Source organism: Coptis chinensis, chromosome 3, assembly GCF_015680905.1.
Source record: "Coptis chinensis isolate HL-2020 chromosome 3, ASM1568090v1, whole genome shotgun sequence".
In the NCBI taxonomy this organism is placed as follows: domain Eukaryota; kingdom Viridiplantae; phylum Streptophyta; class Magnoliopsida; order Ranunculales; family Ranunculaceae; genus Coptis; species Coptis chinensis.
Window position 1 is genome coordinate 113,206,620 of NC_141458.1, and position 8,340 is coordinate 113,214,959.

The following is an 8,340-nucleotide window of genomic DNA, read 5'->3' on the forward strand; positions in this document are numbered from 1 at the left end:
GAGAAGGCGGTTTTCTTTGGAGCGTTGTTATGACGAATGTCGGGCTAGGAGGATTCGTCGAGATGTTCATCTGGTGAGTAGCTATTTTGCTATTTCACGGATTTGTAGTTTACACACATCGGCGTATATTATTTCATTTTTACACTATTCATTATCCTGTTGTATTGGAATTCGTGCTATTGGTGTTATTAAATTTTATTAAATTTGGATTTTTGATTAAACCATTAAACCGATAAGCTGTTGAATTTATTGCGTTTTAAAGCTGTCGAACCGTGAGCAGGCATTCATGGAAGCGCTTGACCCATGACTCCATCTTCTTGCCTTTATTATCTTGTTGTTTTGTTTTGGGTGGGTTATTTGTTGGTTTGGAGATTGGTGTTAGTGGAAGTTTGTGGTCTTTGTCGGCACTAATGGCCTTATGTGGTTGGGTGCTTTTTTATTGGTTTGTTTGGTTGTGTTGGGTTAGGATGTTTGGAGTAGTGGGATGATGATGGGCGAGTGGGGAGCGGTGAAGCCTTGAGGGGCGTTAATGGCGTTCTTGCCATTACCGAGAAGTGTGGGTTTTGATTTGTGATTTTCGTGTTTAAACTGTGATTGTTGTGTTTTTGTATTGTTTGATGGATGGAGTAGTGTAGTGTGGGTGTGGGGGCTGTCGATTTAAGCTTGAACCAAGCTTTAATGGTGGCCGATTTTATCTCAGATCTAGTTTTGGTGAAATCGAAATTTAATCATTTGAAGTTTTTGTGTTTAGTAAAGTGGTTTGGTTTTTCCTTCTCTTCATTTTCGGTTTGATGGAAGAGGGGAATGGTGGCCGGCGACTTGGTGGCTGCTGGTGGTGGTAGCTAGGGAAGAAGATGAACAGTAATGTCAATTTTCGGTTTGGGCCTTGGGCCTTGGCAAATTTTGATTGGGGTGGGCCAAAACCTTAGTTGGTTTTTGGGCCCGATTTTGGGTGTTCTGCTTGGGCCGAAATGTTTTAAGTTTGGGCCCGGATTGTTTTAGTTGTTTGGGGCCTTTTTTCTATTTGTTTTATTTGGCCCTTTTCTATTTGATTTTTTGGACCAGTTTAACTTAAGTTTTGGGACCAGTTCTAATATTAGTCTATGGCCCGTTTCATTTGTATTTTTGGACCGAACCCCTTAACGTTTTTGGGCCAGTTTTCTAATATTGCATGGACCAGTCCCTTGGACTTAAAATAGATCAATTGGGTCGAAGTAGAATAAATAAAGTGGACTTTAGACTTTCGGGTTTTAAGGTTTGGGCTTGACCAGTTGGGTCCGAACCAGGACCGTGGTCATGAGCCCATGAGCCATGCACCTTTGCCCTTAGCCATGAACCTGTCGAACATGGAAACGACAGTTTGACTTTGACCAGGACAGTTTGACTTTGACCATCGACCGTTGACTAGGACAGGTTGACTTTGACCTTTGACCAGGGACGGTTGACTTTCACCTTTGACTTTAGCCATGAACCATGGCTATGACCCTGGACCTGTCGAACACGGAAACGACAGTTTGACTTTGACGATGACAGTTTGACTTTGACCATCGACAGTTGACTTTGACCTTTGACCATGGACGGTTGACTTTCACCTTTGACTTTGACGATGACAGTTTGACTTTGACCATGACATGTTGAGTTTGACCTTGACCATGAGGTGTTGACTTTTGACCAGATTGACTTTTGGTATTGGAAGATTCGTTGTGAATGTTGACTTTTCGATTTTCATATGTTTGTTTATATGGACAAATATAGTAATAATGTATTGTCGGATATTGTATAACTTGGTTGGTCATTATCTAATTTAGATTTGGCGTGAGTAGTGTGTAAATCATATACATATTATTGGGCTTTGATTGTAGATGTGTGAACCGTTTATTTGTCTTTACGTTTTATGTGTATATTATATGGACACATATAGTAATAAAATACTGTGGAAGCTTGTATATATTTGGTTGTCATTATCTAATAAAGATTTGACATTGATATTGTGTATTTTTGACACGCGTGACGATATTGAGATGTTAGGAGATATTATATTCCTAATACGTTATAATGTATGTGATACGTTGAAGCATTGTGACATGATATAATATCTTTAGGATAGTTGTATTAATGCAATATCTTGGAGAAATGTATTTACACTCCATTATTTTATATGTGAGATGCTAATATAGCATTGGTGAATATTTGCTTGGGGAGTGTGGTGTAGTCTGATAAGATATTGCACGTGAAAGTATGAAATATGGTTATGAGATATATTGAGATATTTCTAGAGATTGTGGCTTAGTGCAATAAGGTAATTGACACCTTGCGTGATATAGTAGAAATGTTTATGAGTCATAGATGTATGACACACGAATAAATTACGTAACGAAAATCCTAGAAACGACTACCACAACTCGTGTGATTGGCCCTTCCGGCGTTTGATTAAAAGGTGAATGGCCCGGGCGACCCTCTGGCGTTTGATTAATCTGAATGGGCGGGCGCCCTCTGAAATAATAGCCGAATAGTGGCTTGATTATTCCGTTACTTAAAATAGAGCGATGATCGCATAATATTTTTATGCGAATAGTGGCGGTGCTTACATAGATTTGGCTTCCGTGTGAGGATTTACGGTGTGCGGCATCCCGCCGGGGTGGTTACGCCGCGAGTGGCTCATTATGTAAGGGAGGCATGTGGATGTACATGTTCGGCGTTGGGTTGCGATTGTGGTAGCCAGGAAACTAGGTAAGACATAGATCTGACGTGATTTTAGGGACGCAAAGAAAGCTTTAATTAACATAATTATGGTAATACGTTTGGTTGATTATTTGTTTAGTTGAACCTAAAGAGCACTCGATGGAGGAACTACGCCTTATTTATGATCGCATTATAGTTTGTTGTGTGGTTAGTGAGAAGTTAAAGTTAGCCTCCGGTAGAGGAACCTGCGCCTTAATTATTATGTTTAAGGATGTTATATTAGTCGTTGAAAGTTAAAGCCTCGGTGGAGGAACTAAGCGCCTTAGGGATTGGGTATATATATGTATAAGTATATGATGTATTTTTAGAGCTACTCACACGGCATTTTATAATCTTGACCCGATTTGCATGTTTGCTTATCGGGTGTGTTCATCAATGAACATAGTTGATAAGTTTTGGAATGAGGTTTAGTGATGAAGAAGATTGGTTGCTTGCTTGTGGTTTGCGTTAGCATTGCATCTCGGGTTTGTTTTTTTTTTCCCTGAGGTGATATAGATTTTCAGTTGAGATAATATTATTTACATTTTCATTTGTAAATTGTTTTATAATGAAGAGGACTTTGTATAAGTTAAACTTTTTATTGGTTTTTAATTATCCGCATATTTTAAATTGTTTATGGGTTTTTGGGAGTTGAGAGTGCGTCGCACCTCGGATATCGAAGGGTCGGGGACAAATAATGTTTTTCCGAATTCTGTCGAAATTCGGGGTGTGACATACATGTTCAGCGTTGGGTAGCGATTGTGGTAGCCAGGAAAACTAGGTAAGACATAGATACGACGTGATTTTAGGGACACACAAAGAAAGCCTTAATAATCTAATTATGGTAATATGTTGGTTAGTAGTTTAGTTAGAACCTAAGGCGCTTCGCGGAGGAACTAAATGCATTTTTATTATGCGTATGGTATGTGGTATTAGTTGTTGGAAGTTAAAGCGCCTCAGTGGAGGAACTACCTACCTTAATTATTATACTTAAAGATGTTGTATTAGTCGTTGAAAGTTAAGGCACCTCGGTAGAGGAACTAACTGCCGTATGGTTTGTGTATATATTTTGTATAAGAATAGGTTGTATTTTAGAGCTACTCACACCAGCATTTTTATAATGCTGACCCGATTTGCATGTTTGCTTATCGGGTGTGTTCATTAAATGAACACAGTTGATAAGTCTTGACAGGTTTAGTGTTGAAAAAGATTGGTTGCTGCTTGAGGTTAGCGTTAGCGTCACATTGCAAGATAGGCCTTGTTTTACTTCGAGGTGATATAGAGTTTCCGTCTAGACAATGTATTTGTACTTTCATTTGTAATTTTAAATAAGGAGTTATTGAAAAGAGATTTGTAACCTAATCTTATTTGTAAATTTTTGTAATGAAGAGGACATTTGTTTAATTGAATTTTTTATTGGTTTTTAATTATCCGCATATTTGAAACTGTTTATGGGTTTTTGGAAGTTGAGAGTGCGTCACACCTCGGAAATCGAAGAGTCGGGGACAAATAATGTTTTTCCGAATTCTGTCGAAATTCGGGGTGTGACAATTTGGTATCAGAGCATTTGGTTAGCTTAGGCTTAAGTGAGTCTAAGTGATTCTCGGATCGTGGTTTATGGGTAGTGTTTAAGAGGTATTATTTTCAAAACTATTTCCGCTAGTTGTTTTATTTTTACGAAGAAAATTAAAGAGATATAGAAATAAAGAGAGTCAATATTTTTCGTGATTTGTTTATATGTGTAATGTGTATACTTATATTAGTTACTCTGGTGGAGTGCATATGAAATGCATATGAGGAGTGGTTATATGTGTAATATGTTAATTATTAACGGATTTGATCAAAATGATGTGTGCTGCTATATATAGGGTGGTTTTGCTGTTGGTGATCATTTTCACATAGATTATGGATTAAGTATGATAACATGTCTGTGAACTTTGTATTTGGGTGTTATGTGATTGTTCAAGAAACAAGGAGATATTTTATCTATATTGAATGAATGTATTAGCCCGATGACTTTGTGGCGCATACTAAGTAAAGGAACTAATTGCCTCGGTGTTGGAGGAACTATCTCGCCTCACTTTCATTACACTTTAATGGATGAATATTATTTTGAAGTATAAGAGATTAATTTGTTAGAGGTGATTAGTTAGACATAGACCGAATAATAAATAAAATATACGTGTATTCTTTTTGAGATGTGTATACTTGCGTATACACGTGTATTCTTTTTGAGGTGTGTATACTTGTGTATACACGTGTATTCTTTTTGAGATGTGTATACCTGTGTATACACGTTTATATATTATTGTATATATAGAGGAACTATTACCGTGCGTATGTGATGATTAAAATTGTTTTACCAAGAAAACATGCATGTGTAGGTTGTTTTCTAAAAGTCGCGTTATTAATGATTAATTAATATAATGGTGATAATTGTTTTTTTAAACCAGATTGGAATTTATGTAGATGATGTCTTAATATAATGATGATCGTATTTCTACAACAAACGGATTTTTATTTTGTCTTATAAGTGTGTCGTGCCTATAAATTATGACATGATTGATTAATATCGTCACTACACCATAACAGGCTATTTGCAACGGCAAAAAACCGTTGCGAATAATTTTCGCAACGCTTTTTAAGCGTTGCAAATAGGGCGTCGGTAAAGTGTTGGAAATATTTGCAACGGTTATTTGCCGTTGTAAACCAAATTTTCCAACGGTTATTAACCGTTGCAGAATGACAATTACTAACGGTTAAAAAGCGTTGCAAACCAAATTTTCCAACGGTTATTAACCGTTGCAGAGTGACAATTACTAATGGTTAAAAAGCGTTGCGTAGTTTGATTTGTAACGATTATTGATGATGCTTTAATATTATTTTTTTTGCTTTGCAACGGTTTACAACCGTTACTAATGTGTTGATATTGTAAAAAAAATTATTTTTATTTTTTTCTTGCCCTAAATTTGAACCTCCTGGTTTCATATAGAAACAAAGAAAATTATCAATGCTTTTGCAAATAGGGCCGAAAAGAAATTAATCAAAAACAGGAGCATTTGTATTATGGTTTGATGACTAAATCTCAAAAGATAGTGAAAGAGGTAAAAGAAACTACCTCATCTATGACAACCAACCAAAAAAAATACAATTTTATGAAATCAAGTAAAATAATGAAATCAAGTAAAATACAATTCTATACTCCCAAGCAAAGTTTTGTACATCCTGACAACTTCAGCTCCCTATCAAAGATGACAACAATAATCCACAATCCTTAAATTGCCAAATGAAGTCATAGTGCAACATGAAGATGAACAAGAGCTGCTAGAAGAAAATCGAACCTTCTCATATATACCAGAGAGGAAAATAAGAAACCTTTTAGGCCTTGTATAACTTTTTTAGTAAGAAAATAGACAATGGAACTATATGTATATATAGGAGGGATAAAGAGTAAGACTCACAGTCACTGTATGGTCCATAATAGACCCATATGAGGAGTCATAGCCAATCATGGAGTTGCACAACATCAGCCAACACATTTCAATACATCAGAATCAACAGCACACAATCACTTCAGATCAATAGTAAAATCACGAAAGAGAACAACAACTAAGCAACATCACGAAAATGCTGATTTTCACTAACACCCAATAGAAAAGCACGTAAGGTCCTATTGCTTTCGTGAAATCACTTACGACAATTTCACGCATCAAGTCAGCGACCCTCGGCCAATAAGGCCACGAGATTCCTTGATCTTCGCCGGTTTTTATCAATGCGTGCGCTCGGTTCAACATAAATCTACGAGGAGAAACAAAAATGCCCAACACAACTCATTAGTAACCTTCCAAGAGAAATTACTTGTTAAAGAGAAAATAGCTTTGCAATTTATTAATTCACGCTTACCTTCCCGCCAGATATGCTTGTTTAAGCGTTTTGATTAATTACTACGAGCTTCAATATCGGTGTCATCTATATATTGCATAGCTTTCTTGGACCATAGCAAGATAATGACTGTTTAACACCAAATAACAACATGGAACTAGATTTGAGATTTATATTATATTAAATCAATCGAAAAAAAAAAAAATGTACTACTTAAGCCGGCCTCTTCGTTTGGACAATATGAGGATCTGTTCATTAAGAGTTTTCAAACGCGTGCTCCATAACAGAGTGAATGATATCAATGACAGCTTTCTTAGTAGCAGAAACATTCTCAAGAAGTCTACTTTGTTTCTCTACATTCAATAAAGATTCAATTTGTGCATCCAAATTATCCCCTCCTTCCTGCACAGACAAAGAAACAATAGTAAAAAATGAGAAAGCCGAAATCTAGAAATAAATTGAGATCTATAACGAGTAATGTTATGTGTAAGGCACTAAATAAACTAAAGAGTAGCCAAAGACCAATAAAAACAACCACACCCATACATAAAAATAAAAATAATGAGATTGCTATAAATGGAAGGTAAAAACATATCCGGTATGCCAACTTGCAAAATCAGGGTTTAAGTAATACATGTGGCGACAATTCAGGTATTTACCACATAACATGTCATATATGCTCATTTAACATACTTGTGGAATAAATACTCTTAAATCTGCATACATTGACAAGCCAAACAAATAAAAAATTTAAAGAAATGTGGATATGTTGTAAATTTCCACCTATCGTGGTCGGATACTATATGAACATATTGAATGTTATAAATATGAAGGAGTAATTGCAACAGTTACATTATCATCGAGGAGTGGTTACAAAACCAAGGGGCCCCTACGAGATGGAGCGAATGAGGAAGGAAAGAATTTTTTCATAATTTAACAATCGTATTATTGTTGATTTGGATAACGGATAAATTATCAACGATTATCGTGGATGTAGCCTGTAGGCATTATATGCGAAAGTTATATCTATGAACTCTTTTATATCATTTTACAAGCAATTCCTTACTATATTTTGGAGTACCTCTACTAACATAGATCATTAGAAATTATGTGTTAGTAGTTACTAATATGATATAAGAATGTGGTCGTCTGGGGATGAGCCATGGGACCAGAATCCTAGAAAATCACCAGCAAACATCAGCCTTTAGTGAGGAGGAAATTCTAAAACCCATGTCCAAAGCTATGGGTTTTACTATTACAGTAGAAATATTACTATATGAGTTTTAACTTTACATACTGAAAATAAATAAAAATCATGCGTGCCCTCGTGGTTTAACACATTTCCAAAGCTATGTATTGGAATTTTTTTTGTTCCCATGCATTATGCAACAATGCAAGTTAATCTCAACACTAAATCGATCACTACACCTGCTATACAATGTTGTTCTGTGTTTCATGTTTTCTTGCCATAGAATGCTTTTGACAGACCCTTATGTACAGACAGGGCTGATGGGTGTGTACATTGCGTGTGGGCGTGTTTTTGAGGCTAGGTTGGTGTTTGATAAAATTCTGCATAGAGATGTTGTTACTTGGTGTGTTATGATCGATGGGTAAGTTGGTTTCGAATGTGCTATACAGTTATGTAGGTAACAAGCTTTCTGCTTACTCAAACCGTGTGATATACTCTTTTTCTGTCCTCTGGCGTACTTGCACATAACAAAACTCGGCTATAGAATC